Source organism: Macrobrachium nipponense, chromosome 25 (assembly GCF_015104395.2).
Source record: "Macrobrachium nipponense isolate FS-2020 chromosome 25, ASM1510439v2, whole genome shotgun sequence".
Taxonomy (NCBI): Eukaryota; Metazoa; Arthropoda; class Malacostraca; order Decapoda; family Palaemonidae; genus Macrobrachium; species Macrobrachium nipponense.
The window spans coordinates 28,500,726-28,524,186 of record NC_087214.1 but is presented as its reverse complement, the minus strand read 5'-3'; positions in this window follow the sequence as shown (position 1 = coordinate 28,524,186).

The window sequence follows — 23,461 nt, the reverse complement described above, 5'->3', positions numbered from 1 at the left end:
AACAACACAATAGAAGATGTAAAACAGAGGCTTATGGCCAAAAACACATAAGATCCAACGGTACATGAACAGGAATAAGGGATACCAACAGAACAAACTATTCGGAACCAACCGAAGAAAAGACTATACAGCCAGCTAAGAAGGGAAGACAACCACCAAGAAATTACTGAAGCCGTACCAAGTAAGAGACTCTGGGAAAACATATGGAGCAATCCGGTATCACACAACAAACATGCAACATGGCTCCAGGAAGTCAAGGAAGAAGAAACAGGGAGAATAAAACAGAGATTCACTGAGATCACGACAGACACAGCCAGACACCAACTAAAGAAAATGACAAACTGGAAAGCCCCAGGTCCCGATGAAGTCCATGGATACTGGCTCAAAAACTTCAAGGCCCTACACCCACGAATAGCAGAACAAGCATTGTATCACAAATCACCATGCACCCAAATGGATGACCACAGGAAGAACATTCTTAGTACAAAAGACAAGAGTAAGGGAAATATAGCCAGTAACTACAGGCCTATACCTGCCTACCAATAATGTGGAAGTTACTAACAGGCATCATCAGAGAAAGGCTATACAACTACCTAGAGGAGACAAACACCATCCCCCACCAACAGAAAGGTTGCAGAAGGAAGTGTAGGGGCACAAAAGACCAGCTCCTGATAGACGAAAAGGTAATGGAGAAAAGTAGGAGAAGGAAAACCAACTGTTCGCATGGCATGGCTAGACTATAAGAAAGCCTTCGACAAGATACCACACACTTGGCTAATAGAATGCCTGAAAATATATGGGGCAAAGGAAAAGAAACACCATCAGCTTCCTCAAAAATACAATGCGCAACTGGAATACAATACTTACAAGCTCTGGAATAAGACTAGCAGAGGTTAATATCAGGAGAGGGATCTTACAGGGCGACTCACTGTCCCCACTACTCTTCGTAGTAGCCATGATTCCCATGACAAAAAGTACTACAGAAGATGGATGCCGGGTACCAAATCAAGAAAAGAGGCAACAGAATCAACCATCTGATGTTCATGGACGACATCAAGCTGTATGGTAAGAGCATCAAGGAAATAGATACCCTAATCCATACTGTAAGGATTGTATCTGGGGACATCAGGAAGGAGTTTGGAATAGAAAAATGCGCCTTAGTCAACATACAAAAAAGCAAAGTAACGAGAACTGAAGGGATAAAGCTACCAGATGGGAGCAAAATCAACCACATAGATGAGAACTGGATACAAATACCTGGGAATAATGGAAGGAGGGGATATAAAACACCAAGAAATGAAGGACACGATCAGGAAAGAATATGTGTAGAGACTCAAGGCAATACTCAAGTCAAAACTCAACGCCAGAAATATGATAAAAGCCATAAACACATGGGCAGTGCCAGTAATCAGATACAGTGCAGGAATAGTGAAATGGACAAAGGTAAGAACTCCGCAGCATAGATCAGAAAACCAGGAAACATATGACAATACACAAAAACACTACACCCAAGAGCAAATACGGACAGACTATACATAACACGAAAGGAAGGAGGGAGAGGACTACTAAGCATGGAGGACTGCGTCAACATCGAGAACAGAGCACTGGGGCAATATCTGAAAACCACAGTGAAGACGAGTGGCTAAAGAGTGCATGGAAGAAGGACTAATAAAAGTAGACGAAGACCCAGGAAATATCACAGACAGGAGAATGACAGACAGAACAGACGACTGGCACAAACAAGCCAATGTACGGACGATACATGAGACAGACTAACGAACTAGCCAGCGATGACACATGGCAATGGCTACAGAGGGGAGGAGCTAAAGAAGGAAAACTGAAGGAATATGATAACAGCGGCACAAGATCAGGCCCTAAGAACCACGATATGTTCAAAGAACGATAGACGGAAATAACCTCTCTCCCATATGTAGGAAATGCAATACGAAAAATGAACCATAAACTACATAGCAAGCGAATGCCCGGCACTTGCACAGAACCAGTACAAAAAGAGGCATGATTCAGTGGCAAAAGCCCTCCACTGGAGCCTGTGTAAGAAACATCAGCTACCTTGGCAGTAATAAGTGGTACGAGCACCAATCTGAGGGAGTAATAGAAAACGATCAGGCAAAGATCCTCTGGGACTATGGTATCAGAACAGATAGGGATGATTTCGTGCAAATAGACCAGACATAACGTTGATTGACGAAAAGTCAAGAAGAAAGTATCACTCACTGATGTTGCAATACCATGGGACACAGAGTTGAAGAGAAGAGAGGGAAAAAATGGATAAGTATCAAGACCTGAAAATAGAAATAAGAAGGATATGGGATATGCCAGTTGGAAATTGTACCCATAATCATAGGAGCACTAGGCACGATCCCCAAGATCCCTGAAAGGAATCTAGAAAAACTAGAGACTGGAAGTAGCTCCAGGACTCATGCAGAAGTGTGTGATCCTAGAAAAGGGCGGCGCACATAGTAAGAAAAGTGATGGACTCCTAAGGAGGCAGGATGTAACCCGGACCCCACACTATAAAATACCACCCAGTCGAATTGGAGGACTGTGATAGAGCAAAAAAAAAAAAAAAAAAAATGCTTTATTTCATACTTAAAAGCTAAAATACAAAAAATACTAAATTCCCACTGAAATGAATGAAACTACGGGTGTCAAAAGTACAGTGTTCTTGGTTTAAAGCAGCAAAGACCATTCAATAATTATTAATAAAAGAAATGAAAACACAAGCAAAATAAGAACCTTCCTTCTGTGTTCCCTAAAACTGTGAAGTTTTTCCTAAAAATTACTCCACTCAAATCCTCATTTTTACCTCCCTCGTTATAATGCAGTCCTCTGGTCCTCGCATTCACCAATTCTGAGCATCTCAGTTGCCACAGTGGCCTCTCCACTTCTCTGTCCACTGATATTTTGGGACAGGTTTTCCACTGTAAGCCTTGAAACTCTAGAGGAATTGAATAAGGACGAAATTCTCTTTTTCCAATGCGGGGGTCTGAACACACACTGGCCAGGAGACTCATTATCGTCCATTTTATAAAAATCTCATCTCCTCCTTTTATGCTCTCTATAGAAGACAGACTACTCTTACCAATTAAAGGGAGTTTCGATGACAAGGTAATTGTGACAGACAGACAGACAGACGACGTAATGACTAAAAACCCTCTTCTGAGAAGAGTAATTGAAGAAAGCAATCTACCAGACTCCCTGTGGACACCCATCCCCCCAAGTCATTAATTGAACACTTTGTTCCCCACTTCACAAGAATCTACATTAACCAGACAGTCTAATTCGCTTTATAACAGCGTCCTGTTTCCAGACGATTGTTCATGATATATAGACACTAGCGGCGCCGTTTTACGAACGACTTGAGATACTTTCAAAAAACTATAATTACACTACACCATAAAAATACCATGACATCCACTTTGGCTGGGGGTGTTTAAACTCTTAAAAAGTAAAGATTAAAAACTTACAAAGGAAGCAATAAAGCCACGTGGAATGGGCAATAAAGATGACAAGAATTTAATGTTATATTGTCTTGTCATAGGGGGATGGGGCGGGGTTGGTCACGAGTTAACGTCACTTGAAGTGTCCATAAGCGTAAAACGGGCAGAACGAATAAAATATTTCCAAGAGAAAGATTGAGCAGATGTGACTTGGAAAGAGTATTTAATTCATGTGAGTCATTCCCACATGACGAGTGAAAAGATCAAAAGAACCGAGGAACTTGAACGCTACTCAAGATGGGCGAAAACGTCTCTGGGGACATTGTCCTCTTCGTTTCGTTGCTTTCTGGAGCCTCCCCAATTTTACGCCGAGATGTTTTGGTTTTGGCAATGCCTTCAAGTCAATCCCATTTTACTACAAATAATTTTTAACTCGTCTGCAAATAAACTATTTATTTGAAAGTTCCTGTGGTTGAGCAGAGCTTTATGAAGAATCAAAGGTTTCAACATGGCAATTAAATATCAAGAATATGATTGCCAATTGGTTTGTATCTCTAAATATATATTGGATATAATTACAAGTATGCCTGATAGAATTCTCTGTCAGTCTCAGAGAGAGAGAGAGAGAGAGAGAGGACTACGCTAAAATTTTTTACTTTGATAAAAAAGCGAAGATAATCCGGCAATTGTTACCAATCGTCGCTAGCTCTCTCTCTCTCTCTCTCTCTCTCTCTCTCTCTCTCATCTCTCTCTCTCTCTCTCTCTCTCATCCTCTCTCTTATAAAAGTGTCTTGTTTGTTAATAATCCCAGCCAGATATTATCGTCGAAATCAGTTCGAAAATATTGCCATTACAAACTCGGATGAAGACAAGGACGACAATAGGATTTAAATCCCCAGTTGAACAACGAGAAGCTAATCCCAAATGTCTATAATCCTTTTTTTGTATTGTATCTTTGATGGCAAGTAGAAGCCAATTTTCATTCTTTTATTAATTTAATTCAATATTTTTCATTTTGAGACGTAAGAATTCATGTTGCGCCATATTTTCCTTCATTATCTTCTTGGATTTTTTCACTCTCTTGGAATTGTTATGCCTGAATATCCTCCTCCTCCTCCTCCTCCTCCTCCTCCTCCTCCTCCTCTCCTCCTCCTCCTCCTCCTCCTCCATCCTCCTCCTCTATGAGGTCTTTGAGGGGTTAATTAGCCTCCCGATTTTTCTCTCCCAATGAGAAGGAAGGCGGCCTTATTAGCTCTCCTTGTTCTTAGAATAATAACAATGCCTTGTTAGTTGTTCCTTTTGAAGATCTTTTTCGTTCGTGCAAATGAAGCCGTTTCCTATTCTGGCAACACCTGGCATCTGAGGATTCATGAATTAGGCAAGTATTTGGGAATTCGTTGTGGCCCTCTTCCGCTCACGCCGAATTTATGTAAGGTCTGAAGCAAGTGTCTAAGCTACTTGTTATTGATGTTTCTAAGCATTGACTAATGGAGTTTCTAAGTATTTGTTAATGGATTTTCGAAGAACTGTTTTATGAAATTACCAAGTAATAATTTCTGAAGTTTCTTACGACTGACTGATGAAGTTTTTAAGCAAAGTTTTAAGAAGTTTCTAAGCACCAACTGAAGAAGTTTTTAAACATTGACTGATGAGGTTTCTAAGCATTGACTGATTAAATTTCTAAGCACTGATTGATAAAGGTTCTAAGCACTGAATGATAACATTTCTTAGCATTTGTTAATGAAGTTTTAATACAACATTTGATTTAGACATTTTTTATAAATTAAATTCCATTAGTGATAAACACCTTCATATATTTGAGAAATATTAAACTGCATCACACAAAAATGATGTGGAATTGGAGAGAGAGAGAGAGAGTGAGTTGGCCGAAAATATGTGAGCCAGCTGTCGGTAGAAAACTGCCGTTCATTTTACTTACCCTTCCGAAATTCAACTCTCTCTCTCTCTCTCTCTCTCTGTCTATCTCTCTCTCTCTCTCTCTCTCTCACACACACACACACACACACACAAACTGCTAAATTCAAACTCAAAGCCCAACATAAGGCTAAACATTCTCTCTCTCTCATATAAAAAATCAAACCCTTTTTTTAATAAATTAAATAAATACTCCAAGAACTTCGACTAATTCACAAAGTCTCTGAATTGTCCAAAACCTACATATCTTCAAAACACGGCTCACGTAGAGCAGTCCTTTCACAAATCAATATAACCGAACCATTTCCTTTGCATCATAAATTGCTCAAAAATATTTTCGGAATGTTCCTTCATCTTCCGTTTTCTCATCAGCCCTGAGTCCTCGTCAGAGCAACGGAGAGCTAGTGGTCGTTACGGTTATCGACTGAAAATCAATCCAATTGGATATCAAAAATTTAATAAAAAACCAAATAACTTTTATATTGTATGAAATGATAATTAGGTTAAAGATTAAATTTACAATGTAAATGCAGAATCTCTCTCTCTCTCTCTCTCTTACAAACACACTAATTTTTCTAATATCGAACAACAACGTCCGAGTAACTTAAATAAAATTCAAATTGTCATCTGATAATCTGATAATATTCCTCACTGATATAAAATTTGCTTTTCTATATAGAAAAATTAATGAACACAGTTATTGTTTTTAACAAACATGTAATATATAAAAATAAATTAAAAAACGAGCTAAGAGCGCGAAGATTAAAACAAAAATGTCAATTATAAAACTCAGGATAAAACATATTACAATTATAAAAATCAGGGAACATATGGCCAAGATTCGGTAACATTAATTGCAGTCACCCCTTCCCCCCCCCCAACCCTACCCTCCCCCTCTAAAAAATGGGAGGGGGGCCTAACGTGGCAATCAAATGAAAATCGTGAGAGCGAGAGCAACCTCAGAGATTTTACCAAAGGTCAGTTTTAACCGAAGGATTAAACGATCAAGTTAATTAATCCCTTTTTAGATCCGATTTCAATCCGATGGAATCTGTTGTTGGTCCCTCGACGGATTTCATAAATCAATAATAATCTCGTAACTTCGTTACCTCCTTCATGAAAGAACGGAGAGAGAGAGAGAGAGAGAGAGAGAGAGAGAGAGAGAGAGAGAGAGAGAGAGCGCACTATAACACAGGGCAGAGAGACCTAGGATAGGAACTGTCTTGACACACACACACATAATATATATATATATATAATATATATATATATATATATATATATATTATATATATATATATATATATATATCCTTCTTCCCCAGACACCTGAACTTACAAAGTATCCAATGAACTTGTCTCGTGTGAAGAGACATTGACGACCTATGACCCATTGATACTAAACATCTTCGTATTGTATTGATGATTGATTCCATTGAGTCCAGCCCTGGTGCTTAATTAAGGGCTGTCGATTGAGTGGCAACAGATAATCTCTCTCTAATTGGTGCTCTTTACCCTTCTCGTTCCTCTTACTACCGTTCACTTTCATCTTTCTTGTTCCACGTTTTATGTTTTGTGTTTCTATCCACGTTCTCTCTTCTCCTGTAATATTACCGTTTATTCTTGTCTCACTTATTCCATATTTTGTGGTCTTTGAGTTTTTCTCCACTTTTTCTGTCGGATTTCACATTTACCGTTTCATCAAGATTGACTGAATTTTACGAAACTGAGGCTGACAAGCCTAGATGCACTGGGTGGGCCCTTTCGGCCTTTCAACCCTCAACCCTTGCGGGTTAATGGATATTCATAAGTATACTTTTTAATGTAAAGTGAGTTCATTTAGATTGATTCTTCTACCTCCACTGACTTGAACTTTGACGTCAAACGTTGTATCGCATTCCGGCCCCTCGTACCAGTTTTCTATGGAACCAAATGACGACATTTTTGTAATCCAAAACAAAATGTAGTATTTTGGGCAACCTTTTAATTTTTTTATAGAACTTAGTCAACTAATGTATTATCACATAAAATGAGATGTACACGTAAAATAAAAATTAAAACTTAACCAAAAAACAAAAAAAGCTACAAGCTCATGTGTAGGAAACTCCAAAGTAAATCAGATCTGCTCATTATCTAACCTTCGGTTAAAATCGCCTGCACTCATCTATAAGATCAACGCTTTTTTTGTCGAATTGTAGAACTGGTGTCACAAAGGTGGCTCTCCACTCTACAGTAGTATATTATTCATTTGACGACATTTGTTGTCACTTTGATCCAAAATTGTCTCTGGGGCGATGCGACGAAGTTTCCCAGTTGACCCTCGAATGCGCTGGAATGACGTCCGAAGTAAAATAAATCTAATTCATTTCAGGCAAATATTATATTCGGAATAAGGCTGAATGAGTAAGCTATTCATATGCAGTTATTAACACATTTTCTGCGCGTATGACTTTGTAAACATAAATAAATCTGTTGTGAGTAACAATGAGGTCCCCTTACTCTTTATACATAAACAGGACAATTTTCTAAGTGAACAAAAATATGGTGTGTGTGTGTGTGGGGGGGGGGGGGGGGGGGGGATGGAATTAGCTTTTACAATATGCAAACTTTCCAACGGAAAACTAGAAGCAAAATTAGAAAAGAAATGAAAACTCTTGGGTCTTTTACTTGTAAAGAAATTGCTCTCGTAGGTAAGGTTTCTCAAAGGCTAATGGGATCATTTGACCTTCTTTCCGGCCAAAACGAAGCTGACTGGAAAACTTTTGATATCATAAGTTCCGAATTTTCTAATCAACTTTCACTGTCTAGGAAAAATGAAGGAAAGTAGAAAGTATGAGAAAGAGCAGTACTACGACGAGGAGAATAGACAAGATTAAAATCAGGTGCTACGGTTTTTTTTTCTTATTTCTTTGATTTCATCCGATACTTTCCGAGAACTGACACAAAATCTCCTGAATTGGATTGAATAGCTAAATCCCTGATTCTTTTTTCAAAGCCCAATGTCCATCTAACTACAGAACAACACCATCAGAAACTAAAAAACATAAACAAATTTAATTCCGTGGACAAAGACGACGCCATCATGTCCCTCCGAATGCAAGAGAATTTTACTGAATGTGCACGATATTTCTTTCCCCTGCCAACTCGACAATATCCAGGAAGATGGATGACAAATAAACCTGGTTTAATCTGACAGAATCCCCGTAGTTCCTAGGCTATCTGATATACTTTTAACTCTCACGGTTAAACTGGTGATAAACTAACTTCCTTCCTTTTGGAAAACGATAAACTGTATAATTTCTTGAATCACCATAGTTATCTTCTGATACTCTGTTCAAGTTTGACAGTAAACTTAGTGATATACTTATTTCTTTAAGAAAAAGACGAATTACACAATTCTGGATTCAACAAATATTTTCTGATAAACTGTTCAACTTTGGCGGTAAATTTGGTGATAAACCAACTTACATTCTTTCGGAATTCGAATTGGAATGCAAAATTTAGACCCATGGCCGAGCGCTGGGACCTATGAGGTCATTCAACGCTAAATGGGAAACTGAGAATGAAAACTTTTGAGAAGTGAAACAGAAGGAAAACTTTTGTACTGTGGAACAATTGTTAGGAGAGGGTCGAGGAAAGTAAGAAGGAAGAAAGAGAATATGAACGGAGGTACAGTCAGAGGAATGAAAGGGGTTGCAGCTAGGGGCCGAATGGACGCCTTAAGTGAAGCCCACAGTGCACCGCGTGAGGTGCACCGATAGCACTACCCCCATAAGAGATACATTCTTCTGGAAAACGATCAACTATGAGATTCTGGAGTCAACATACTTTTGAGACTACTGAACAGGCAATAAATAATATATGAAATAATAAATAAACAAAAACAAAAGCAGACGTTTACTCTCCCGCCACAACCACAAGGTTGATGTTAAATAAGCCTCACATTCGACAGTTTATTCATTACTTCACAAACAAATGAATGGAATCAGCAATCTTCATTTGGCCATGAGATACGGTATGCAAATATTTGCTTAGACACCTGACATTCAAATAGATGTTATTCACTGAAGAATTCCTACATGATTTATTTACTATAATTGAAGTACTATAATTCATGCACCAGTAAACATAAAACTCCAAATATAATTCAACTATCAAATATTCATTTCGCATATGTTGCATAACGTTGCAACCACGACAATTCGATATCTTTAATTAACACCTGGTGAATGTACACATCTTTTTAACTTTGATCCTTATTTTGTATTAAATTTGAACTCTTTCAGTAAATACCGTCTTTTCTGTTTACAAAAATGACCTAAAAAGCTTTCAAAAGGCATCAGTGAATTTGGTTTCCCAAAAGTGAACAAAATCTCAAGATATAAATATTCAGGTCGACTCTATCCGGCCTCTGCAACAGACGAAGGGAAGGATTACAACGCACGTACGAGAGAGAGAGAGAGAGAGAGAGAGAGAGAGAGAGAGAGTCTGGTTTGATGATGCTTCGTTAACCACGCGAAGGTGCGTCCCCACAACAAGAAAGCTTGTCATACGCACACACGCGTGTCGGTAACTTATCCCATACATATCATAAAACATGCTGAAAACGTGTCAACAACCGTAAGTGGAGAATGAATCTTTGGCACATGTTGGACAATCATATGTAGCACTGGTTAGATTACCAACAAGGCGATAAAAAGTATTCAACATGTTTGTGATGTGTATGTGATAAGTCACCAACATGTACATGACATATTTTACTGCAGTTTTGACGCAAGCCGAGTCTAACATGGTTTGACTGAACAATCTTTTGGAAGCCAATCAGCCTTAGGTAGATGGCTCAGTGAAACGGTTCCAGGCACAGTTTCTGGGGCGTTGGGCTAAAAGATTTGTAAAGTAATCCGAAGGCTATATACCCTTATGGAGCCACCCCAACCCAAGGGGGAAAATGACGCATACTGAGAATTTTATGTATAAATAATTGCTTAAACACAGCCATAACTATGACCAATTTTTCAGCGCACTTCCGCCGACCAAACTCGACAGAAGACGAAACCGAATCCGAATTGTCGCTGTTCCTGGACCACAAAGGGATTAAGATGAATCCCACTAAATCGATATTAGACCTTAATTGAAATTCCTTCCTGCCTTTAATCCCTTTGATTTGGCTGTTTATAAATAAATGAGAAATACCGCGAGAGTGGAAGATATGAGGACTTGAACAGACTGGGACGTTGAAGCTCTTCTGGTATTAGTTTAAAAGCAGTCTTAACGCACGCACGCACACACGCCTAATGCAACAAAGACGAAAGAAAATGGGAATTAACAGAGAGGGGACCTGACGACATATTGCCACTCAAGGAATGGCGGGAATTGTTACACCCGAGTCAGTTACCTATGAAGGTTTAAATTTGTATCGAAGGGAGAGAGAGAGAGAGAGAGAGAGAGAGAGAGAGGTAAACTAAAGATTAAGATAAAATAACAACGGTAAGAAGATATGGGAGTTCCTACTTAGACGGAAAAGAGTTCAGAGAGAAAATGTGAAATTTATTATAAAGGGAAGAACTACATCGATACAGAAAACGGAGCAAGAGATTACGTAAGCATAATAGAACATACATAGGGAATACATCAGGGAATATACATAGAATCTACATCAGTCCTGAGGGATATGAATCCTGGGGAATTCCAAACCTTTAGGTGAGAACCAGATATGACGTCAGTCGCATAGAAACAACAATAAAATGTCAAAGGAGGAATATCTTCCATTTGTAACATATTCATTTGCATAATAACACTCTTACACGCGCAATATTTTCGCCAGGCAGCTTCGGTTATTACGTGGATGGGTGACCACCAGTGAATATCAATTATCACTGAGAATTTTTCTCTAATAAGCCATTTTGAAAATATATAAACAAAATAAACTTAAAAATCAGTAATTTATTCACAGAATTCTAGTTGAGAGAGAGAGAGAGAGAGAGAGAGAGAGAGAGTAATAATAATAAAAATAATAATAATAATAACCTTTATCCTAATAATACATTGGGTTTTCTATTACATCTGGTCCTCAACCGAGGTTAGAAAGCGTACATTAAAGCTATTAAAACAATAAAATCATAGTATCCTAAAACAATATACACACATACATACATACATACATACATACATACAATATATATATATATATATATATATATATATATATATATATATATTATATATATATATATATATATATAAAACTTGAATTAGGAAAATCGTAATTTTGGTTATAAAACATTGTTCCTAGAACAATAATTAATAAAATTACTCCAACATCAAATGTTCTTCATAGTTTAATGGTATGTCTTAAAAAGCGGTTATTGACGTGAGACGTGGCTAATGTCAGGTACGGTTTGTTTCCTATAAAAACTTATCTACGAAGATTAATTGTCGTTTAAAAGATGTTTTCTTAGTTTATTTTTAAAAGATCTTAGGGATTCTTCGTCTTTCAATGAGCCAGGTAAACTATTCCATAACTGTGGACCTTTAGTATTTATTTACCTTGATCCTATATCGGTATTGGCTCTTCTGGACACTAGATTATTTGCTTGTCTTGTAGTCATCCCTGTCACCGAGTCAACGGTTCTAAAATTATAAAGCCAGTTCGGAAATTTTTTTTTTAAAACTTTAAAAACAAAAACATAGACATCAAAAGTGTACTTGTTTTTCACTTTCAACCAACCAGTTCTAGTAAAATTGGAGATATATGATCATATTTCTCACTGTACCCATGGCCACCCGAGCCGCAAAATTTTGAAGTTTTTGTACTCGTTGCATAAGGACGTTGCTTGTTAAACCCCATATTATAGAGCAGTAATGAATTAAACTTAATACTAACGATTGCACTGCGATTAGGCGGGTTTCTGGTTCGAATAAATTTTTTAGTCTATTGAGATAAATAAGTGTCCCCATAACTTTTCTGTGCAGTTCATCCATATGTTTTTCGAATGTCATGTATTTATCGAAGTGCACTCCATGATTCTTTACGGATTCCATAGGTTCGGTGATGGCCCCATTAAAATGATTTGATGTTATCCCGATTTCGGATAGATTGCCTGGAGCCTAGGAATTATACATTGCGTTTATTTCCATTCAACAATAAGACATTATTTGAAAATACATCTTCCTCTATGTAAAATACTCCAGGAATATAAATTGCGTTTTACGTTCATTCAACAATAAAGCCATTTATTTGAAATACATCTTCCACTCTATGTAAAATCTTCCTAAGCCTTGCGTACTAAATCTCCAAGTATCGATGTTAGCAATCAATTATTATTTTAGTGTCATCAGCATACTGAACAATGAAACAGGTCACTTACAAAATTTCTCAGGTCAGTTTACATAGATGTTGAATAAAATTGTTCCTAGGATTGAACCTTGAGCGTACAACAAAACCGACAGTAGAGGAAAAGACTCCATATAGACTCCACTGTTCTAGCCCCGCCCCCGCCCCCCCCCCACCCCCCCAAAGGCGGCGTGACTACCCCCTCCCCCCTCCGATATGTGCTCATGTACGTAGTCGAGGCCTAAAAAGGGGCGGGGGATAACCCCCAAAACCCCCCAAAAGGGGCGTGGACCACCCCGACCCCATTACTTAGACTCCACCTTGTCGGGGGGTGTGGCCACCCTGACCCCATATAGACGCACTATATGGGCGGGGCCACGCTGACCCCAAATTGACTCCATTTGTAGTCTAAGTCATGTACGTACATGAGCGCATAATTGACTCCAATATGGTATGATAAGTCATGTACGTACATGAGATCATAATTGGACTCATTATGTCTTACAAGCTCATGTACGTATATGAGCTCATATTAGGGGGCGTGGCCTCCCTAACCCCAAATCGACTCCACTTTCTACCCATGTGACGTCACATAACTATAAGGGACATAAAAAAACAATCCTTTCAACCCTCCACTATTCTGCGGGGGCGTGGCCATCCTGACACCAATTGACTGCATTGGTATATAAGCTCATGTAAGTACATGAGCTCATAATTGCTCCATTTGTAGGATAGTCATGTAACGAACATGAGCTCATAATGGACTCCAATTTGTCTACAAGAGACTCATGACGTACATAGCTCATATTATGGGGCGTGGCCTCCCCTAACCCAATCGACTCCACCTTCCTACCCCCTGTGAAGTCACGAAAATCTAAGGAATAAAACCATTCTTTCAACCCCTGGGACCCCACAATTGACTCCACCTTTCCTACCCCCGTGACGGCACGTAACTCTACGGGAATAAAAAACCAACATTTCAACCCCTAACCCCAATATTCTACCACTGTGACGTCATCACGCTAACTCTCTGGGAATAAAACCATTCTTAAACCCTGACCCCAAATTACTCCACCTTTCATACCCCCTGTGACGTTCACGTAACTCTCGGGAATAAAACTAAACATTCAAGCCCTCACCCCAATTGACTCACCTTTCTTACCCCCTGTGAGTCACGTAACTCTCGGGAATAAAAACCAACATTTCAACCCTCACCCAAATTGACTTCCAACTATTCTACCTGTGACGTAACGTAACTCTCTGGGAATAAAACATTCTGTTTTCAACCCCGGACCCAAAATGACTCCACCTTTCCTACCCCCTGTGACCGTCAGTTAACTCACGACGGGAATAAAAACCAAATTTCAACCCCTCACCCCAAATATTTACCTGTGACGTCACGTAAATCTCTGGGAATAAAACATTATTTCAACCCATGACCCAAATTGAATCACCTTTCCCCCTACCCCCTATGACGTCACGTAAACTCTCAAGGGAATAAAAACTAAATTTCAACCCCTCCACCAAATGACTCCACTATTCTACCTGTGACGTCACCTAACTCTCTGGGAATAAAAACCATTCTTTCAATCCCTGACCCCAAATTGACTCCACCTCCTACCCCCTGTGAGTCACGTAAACTCTCGGAAAAAAACCAACATTTCAACCCCCACCCAAAGTGACTCCACTTTCTACCCTGTTGAGGTGCACGTAAACCTCTACGGGAATAAAAACTGACCCAACCCCCGACCCCAAATTAGAATCAGTCACTGTTTTTTGCGAATCAGTCCCCTTTAATTGTTCCAAAGTAAACCGGGACGTTTACCTCATCCCACGTCCTATAAAATCTCTTTTTTTTTTTTTTTTTTTTAAATTTATATGATGCACATTGAGCAATTCGACTCTCTCTCTCTCGCTCCCTCCGCGCCCTTCCTCCCTCCCTCCCCCCTCTGGCCCTCTCTCTCAGCCGGTTACATGTGTTTTATAGATTAGAGATAGATATAAATATATATATATATATACTATATATATATATATACTATTATCTCTATATATATATATATATATAATATATATATATAGAGATATTACACAGGCTGCTTAGATATTCAGAGTATCATGATAAAAGGATATTTGGCGACCTGACTCATCCAATGGGACTATTCTCCACCAATAACCATAAAGAGTCAAATGTTAATCTGATGATGAATCACGCACACACACACACACACACACATACAACACACACCACAACATGAAGAAACGAGACCTTATCGCCATATTGCCCAGCTGACTTCAACCCCAACGTGAAATTTATTTGTCATTAGGAATTTGAGTCATAATCAGGTGGCGAACACAAGGGACAAAGGTAACACATTTCAATTTGTTTATTTATTTTACGAGTTTGAAAGGTTGAAGAAAACAATATTACAGACGGAATTGTTATTTTATATTTATACCCATCCTAATACAGGGGAATGAATTAATATTCAATACAAATACATACATAGAAAAAAAACTGTACAAACACGAACACGATAATATGCGCATTCGCCTTTCAAAAAACAAACTTTCAACGAAACATACGGATACTATAATTTTCTAACTGTCCTTCACATCACAGCCCTTAGTATATACCACAAAACATCTTCTCCAGCACTTTCCCGACCATGTACGAAGACGACGACGTTTCATCTAACACCTCAAAGCTTTTAAATTTAAGCTAAGAAGGTTTCACTAACTTGTACGAGGAGGTGATGAAGCAATGGCGAGAGTTCACGTCTTGATGTCGAAATCTTCAAGAGATAATGGAGCTCCGGAAAGACCCGCAACCCGAGAATCTCTATCAAAATCACTTTTACAAAAACCAGTGTGACGAAAGCATCAAGTCTTATCATTCCCTAACTCGCCAAAGGTCATCCACACATGATCATTTTATCAAAATCAGTATCACTTGACTAAACAGCTCTATATCATTGTTCCTAAAATGTTAATAAGCCACCCAACACTCGCCATTGTTTTTCGCATGTCCTGCCCTCACCTTCCCACCCCCTCCTCCTCCTCCTCCTTCCTCCTCCTCTCCATTTTTCCCCATATTTCGCCACGTTTCGATTTGTTTTTTTAATGGCTATATCCTTAACATCAATCTTTAACCCCCGCCATTTCAATGAAGTAGCGAAATTCGAAAAATATTATCAACGTGGTTTTTTTATTCCCTTGATATCTCGAGCTATATCTAAAATATTATAACCTGCAACGGGATGAGTAAATTCCTTCTTCATTCCATTTCAACCGTCCCCTGTCAGAATCTTGTAAGTGCTAACAAAAGCCGTAAAGTAGACTTTTGAGTTCTTTAAAAAAATATTGGAATAATACCTTGTTAAATCGGGTATTGATCTTTTTGCGAGTCAGTCCCCTTTATTGTTTTCACTGTAATGGGGGCGTTTACCACTCCTCCCCTCAGTCACTGCACCTACATTTTTATAGGAGGGGGAGGAGGAGGCGGAGGAGGTCCGTGAGCAGATATAGCCGGAATAGGTGGTTTTGGATATTAAGCGGAGACGTTGTCCGGCTAATACGTACAGCTGCAGTCCATCCAACTTGCCAAGTACCCTCTAGGTTATTAATATCACCATCACAAACCCTCTTTCTTATTCATTAACCTTCATAGGTAATGGCAGGATAACGTAAAACTCCTTCATTTTCAAATTAAAAAAGACTTCCTACCAAACTCGCAGCAATAGGCAATATAAAACTATAGAATAGTCCCCCTTTACGACTTTTCAGTTATATTTTTCTTCTTAGATATTGGACGGGGTTTTCAAGGACACAAGAAGGAATTTCTCGTCTAACAATTTCTTAAGATGTTTAATAACTTCTTATCTGAGTTTAGATTACACAAAGAAAATTTCTAAAAATGTCCTGAGAGAGTAGACACCAAAACCACGTTAAGATGGGAATAACTTACTTATTTCACTGGGTGATAAACCTGAGATGAATAAATAAAGTTTTTATTTTTACGTATTAAAAGGGTGTACGGTTCATATCCGATACAATTGAGATTCATTCAAACCCAGGAATTGAATTGACTCGGATAACCTCGCCAATGAACGTAATATTGAGTTTTATTATCTTTCCTCCTCCTTCCAGAATAGTTGATATCATACGCGGTTTCTGGTAGATTTGTTGCGAATTAATTCTCACGATAAAATACACCCTTTATTTCTTTCACCCGCTAAATCTTCCAAGAGTATACGAACGGGATTTTGCTTGTATCCACTTTTCCATTTAAAAATTTCCAGAGTATTTTGAATTGTTATATCACTCCTAAAATTGCGTTTGCGACGCTCATCGGCAATACGTTACAAAACGTCTCCAAAAATTCAAGAGCGAAATGGCGGGAGGATTAACGAGAACAGCCTTTTTATACATACTCGAGAATTGACGTGCCCAATGTCATCTCTACGTTAATGCGTGAACCTCTTGCGAGGGTGCGACCCACACTTATATGGGGGGTACGATTATAACTCTGAACAATGTCGCGCAAGACGTTAAGGGTATCGGGCGGGGTCGGGGATTAATTTTGAGTGACGGTGTTCAAACTGCACAGGTTGTTAACCTCTAGTTGAATTAAGATGCACACAAATTTCAGGTGAATTAGATTAAAAACTCTTTTTTTAAACAAATATTTTCTTTAAAACAAGCATTTTTTTATTGTTTTTTAAAGTGTATCTCCTTCATTATTTATCATCAATTTAAAGAAAAAGTTAATAGAGAAAGTTAATACCTATCAAATAAAACGCAAACTCAGAAATCCAAATGTGAGTGTGCTAACAACAAAAAACTATGTCAAAAAATTCAAAAAAAAAAATACCCTAAATTTAACATTAGATATGGTAAAAAAAAATTTTTTGAGTAAAAAAAATGAAAAAAGAAGTTGCCGATGTGTTCTCTCACTATCTTATATTCCAATTGCTTTTTAGATTATTAAAATCCATTCAAAAATAAGGGAAGTTTTTAGGAATTTGAATGTAGCAAAACTGTATGTTTCTTGAGAAAAAAAAACGCAAGTTAAAGTTTGCTAACCAATTATTTTGCTTTCAGAAGCATATAAAGTTTCTTGGGAATGGGTACATGGGTCTATTCCTTTTTTTAAAGAGATATTTTCCTCAAAAAAAAAAAAAACATTATCACACTTAAACAAACTAGTTATATTATTTGTGGGGGGTTATCGTAGAACGCCACTCTAATCGTGGCTGCCAAGTTTTAGAAGGCTAATGAGCCCCTCCTCATATCCTCCCTTTTGATGTTGCTTTGCTCTTTTGCTTTCTGATGCATGCAGACCCTCTTTTCTGGTCTTCTATTACATCTGAAGGCCTTTCAGGTTTCTCCTGTCGTTTTTCTCATCAATAGGCAGCATGAAACTGGGTGCATAGCCAAATTTATGTCCATTGCAGCAATATGCTTGAATATATAAATGAAGCTGTTGTTCACGATATGTTTGTTTTTCACACTTGCAGATGGCACCCACACTTACACGTTAGTCAGTCAACATCAAAAAACTGTTTTATCAAATTCAAGTGTTATATTGCTGTCACACTTGCCCGCAATACGTCGAACTAAAAGCGTCTTTTAGAGCTCATCAAGGGTAATGAATATTTCTCCATCATTTCTTACACTAAGAAACGTCTTCTTTTTCAGTCATAAACTCTCACATAAAAAAAAACTCCTTAGGTTGCTCATGATAAAACACTGGACACTCACCTGCTACATCAGAGACCGGCAATACATCTTGAAAAAATGCTCATTCTATTCCTTCTCCCACTTCCTCATCATCAGATAACTTCAAAACAAAAAGTCGCTAGTGCCATCATCATCATCATCTTGATATTATTTGCGCAAGGGAATAAAGATTCCCTCGGAGCTCGTAATAGGAAGATTTGGCACTCTCCACATGGCAGGTGGCGACATGTCAGAAGCTACATTAGCTCTCTACCTTTTAGTTTCAGATAAGTTTGATTTTATGAGAGCTACTTTCCATTCGTTTCCTAAACTCTTTTGGCATGTAGTAGTACTATATATACACAATTATGTCTAATAAGTCTGAAGAAGGGTTGCAATGATGAAAAAATAACAAATACACGATGCATCCACCACAAAAAAAAAAAGAATTCTCTCTCGAGACAAGGGCTCGCGACAGTGTTATTCAGTTCATGGAGAAGAGTTGCCATCTATCAGGAAACAATGTTTACGGCATACGAAACAAAATGCAATGATAAGAAACTCAAAATACTTGAAGAATGAATGGAAAATGACTAGTAAAGCCACCCTAAACCAGACCTTTAATTCTCTACTTGGATGTGGCCTTCTAAATTGGCCTTTAAACCATTTGAAAAGGTTGTATCGATATGATCTTACGTGTGGCAATGCCCTGGGAGACCAGATGTATGGGAAATATGACGAGAAACTCATTTTCACGAATTTGACCCAAATTCGCCAAAATTACAGGCCGCCGATCACCCTTAATGTATTTTAAGGCGATTCTTATGTGTGAGATATATATATAACGACCCTAATAGTTCCTTAGACTCTTTCAGATTATCGAGGATTTTATTTCCTCGAATAAACGATATATAATTTTATATTTGTACTAGTCTAGATATTGATAAACTTCTTCAAGTAGCGACGCTAATAAACACCATCCTTCTTCTTCAAGGGAACAATTTGTAGATATCTGGAAAAACACGTCAATAAAGACTAGCACAATATTAAACCCATTATTATACCGAGCTAATTGGAACATATCAGCTAATCGTGTGCTCGCTATTACTCTCGGTTTTCTAGGTTAGGTGGACATGATTTGCTTCTGGGGAATTTTTGTCGAGTGAACTTTATGCAGTGTGTAAGACTTTTGTACACGTAAGAATCTTAACATTTCACGAGTAATTTGGATATTCAGATTTTTCGCTACTATGAATAAAGAGTCCACCCGCTGAAAACTGACCCACACCCCGTGCAATCTCCGATACAAAAGTTTTTAGGCAGTTTTATCGTTCTTTATTCCATATTGGGAAGCTATGTGATATTCGTTCACCCAGAATATAGTTCGGAGCTGTAACAATTGAGGTGTCGACGGAGCGAACGAAGTCTACTAACAAATAACCATAGCGGGTACGTGATAGACCTTTTTATATATGTCCGAAAAGGCTGAAGGCTTTTGACGGCCAATAACTGCCGACCTAAAGTTTCAAGTTGACTAAAATCACAATTTTTCCATTAGAATATATGTGAGCAATTCAAGCTTATAATTCTACTAAAACTTTCCGAAAAGAAAAATATCTGCGTTATGAATATAACTGAAAAGATGAATGACGCGTCCGCTGTGAATGACGTTAGTCACAAATTTATTATCCTGGCCTCGAGGACAGCAATCATCGAGTATGAATAATAGACTTTATTAACCTCCGTCCCCCCCTTTCAGCGTAATCAAAGGATTTAAAATTTCTTTTGGTACTTAAATTTGGGACCATTGAGGGATGCGTTTTTTCGAGGGGTTCAGATTACCCTGCAATATAAAATGATATTGGAAAAACGGCGTTTCATAAGAGTTCAATGGATGTTTTGACATAGGACGGACTGCCACTGTACTAAACCCCGCGATGATACTACGAGCGGGAATTAGCCGGAAAAAAAAAACGGGTCAAAACAACTGCCCAGGAAAGGGACCTGTCGCGCCATGATGTTAGCGCGGTTAAGACTATAGGTGTTGTACTTTACGCGTACTTGTTAATACAAGCCTTAATAATAATTAGGGTGTAATGGAAGTTGACGGCAATATATTTGTTAAGTTCCATAATGGAAATAACATACACGTTTCATACAATATAAAAATAGAACCTACGTAAAAAATGCAAAGTATAATAAAAAATACAATATAATAATTCAAAATATAAAAAACTAAACTGTTGTATATGATGATAAAATAAAAATACATTATATACAATATAATTATATTAAAATAATGAATATTAAGATAAAATATATAGAACAATATAAAAACTATGACCACCGCGTCAAAGTGTGATACGGACCCCGTTTAACTGAGGAGGATGAGGGGTGGAAACCATATTCCACTCGAGAAGTCAAAAGACGTCGAAGAGAGAGAGGAATTAACATTGTATTATTTACTATTCTAACTCTTTCGGACGTTTTGAACATCCTTTGACCGTGGGAAATGATGTGATGGATTGTAGGTCGGAGGAATAGGAGGAGTAGGATCTCGAGGTGTAGGAGCGGGAATATTTAAAATTGGAGATTGCCGCAATCTACCGGCGCCACCCACTACCCTCTCTAGGCCTCCTCCCCTCCCCCTCCCCCTCCCCCTTCCTCCTCCCGCTCTTATACCCTCCTCCACCCCAATGTCTGGATGTCCACTACGCCAACGATTTATAAGTGTCACATAATTTCTTGGCCTCTAAAAGGACAGAGATATACCCTTTCGCTGGCTTAGTTTATGACAACATTTCGTGCCTCCTACTCTTTGCAATTGTGCACACGAGTATAAGTAATCTCATTCTTTTCGATTACAGCTCGATATTGGTCATGTGGAATGGTCTTTTGCCGGACACCTTTGTACAACTTCAAGGTGTTACTACGACTAGTTTCCGTCAGATACGAATAAACTTTAGGTTTAAACGCCGATGAATTCCCTCATGAGTTCAGCCCCCGTTTCAACCTTTCACTAAACCCGAGTTCCCCCTTACGTGACTATCATACAATTCGTGAGTTTTGGGGAAATTACTCAAATCCATGTAGGGTTTGAGCGCACCCTTCAGTCCGTGAGGTTATCAGTCACCAGGCGAACAGATCAAGCTGTCAGTGTCGGTAGTAAAAGGAGCTCTGAAATTCGTGCCATACTGCTTTCGAGAAACGTCGTAATAGAACCGACCTACATCATATCCTCGACATGGCAGTATACTGAAACCGATATAAATCGGCGGATTCGCCAAACAGACTCTGTGCAATGGTTTACAATGTACCTGTCGTTCCCAGTTTTTCCTAAAGACTGTGCGTGTGTTTGGGGACACATTCCTGAGGCAAGAGAGGCTTCACCCCGTGGTGACGACAGTTCGGGTAGAATAATTCAATGAATTTTTAATAGGACACGAAACGACGTTCATTAGATTTTGATTGTGTTCCTCTGTCCGGATCGGTCTCTGTAAGCCCGCCTTTCGGCATTCTCCAGGAATATATTCCTCAAATAAAAATCCTGTTTGCAATTTGTACACTTTCCTTATTACATCAACTGCGAGACCGAGCCTATCAACGTTTTGTAATAAGGGAAGACAGATCAAGTGATGACGCAGGGTAAAGGCGTACCGAACTAACATTTTGCTCCGGTAGCTTCACCTTGAACTTTATCATCAGGTTTGTACTATAGGGTGATAGATCCTGGGTGAGTCACACTCATGTTGATGAATGGCGACGAGGGCAGATCATCCGTTGTAGAGCAACATCCCGTCTAACTGGTTGGTATTGAGCAGTCTGCAAATACCCGTATTCACCTGGGAATCAATGGCGGTAATATCGCTAGCGACAAAACTTTCTAATCGACAGGGGAAAGTTCAGTTATTTGCACCCAAGGGCATTTTGTTATTCTCATAACTGTGGGATACAAACTGGTGAAATCAACGAAATTATACACTTGAGGATCACACACCCGAAAACTGGGATTTAACTCTGGATTATTAGCTACGCATTGCCTTCGAACTTAGGACTACAAAAACCGCCGCGGATGTTTTTACAAATTAATTGATAGATAGAGTTTCACCATTCGAAATGAGGGGGAGACGAATTTAGAGGAATATAGGAAAGCATCGAGTGAGAGAGAGGTAGAATGTCAAGTGGGAGGGGTAACGGGCGGGGTCTAGCTCCGAATTGCGCCAGGCAGCCTGCCTCACAAGCTAAATAAACGTCGGCTAATAATCCCACATCAATAAAAAATACAAAAAATGGTGTAATCTAGAAGATTGGTGCAATTAGCGGCGTTCCAAAACTTGACCCATCGTGCCCCATGTGCATAGCCCCCGCTGGAAAGGCGTTTCTCCCGTAAGTTCCGAATCGAAACACTCTCGAGAAGGATTGCCGGGCTTTCGCAGGATATTGAAAAACCCGTACATAATCATAAGGGTAGTAATGTTTACCCGTAACCAAAACTAAATCGAGACAATACCGAGAATACTGGATTAACAACTGACGTGCGATTTCGAGGGAACCTTTTGTTTGATATGACTCGAGGCGAGACTAGAAGGGTCCCCTAATACCGTTGTTGCTATCCACGAATCTCAGATTGCCCGATATAGGGCCGAGTAAAATTTTACTACCCTCGCGTTCAGAATTTCAAAACATGCGGCCCCGCCTCTTTCAAGACCAGGCGATGTCATATGGGACAAATTGTGTACGAACACTGTAAGTTGATCACTTAAATTGAAGATTCAAATTACCTGTGACCACAGGCACACACAAAGTTGCCCGTTGCCACAAAATGAGCGTTGATGTTGCATTTTCGTGACTCCAGCCTTGGAATTTCGACATACATCCTTCGCAATGAGTGCTCGATTCAAAATATGGGGGATTCAGGTGTCAGATGTAAAGGATACGCACGATTCGTTCAGCAAATAAAAGCCCAGTCCCGGTTCATGTCTGCCAAACAATCATTCAAACGCATTCTCTCC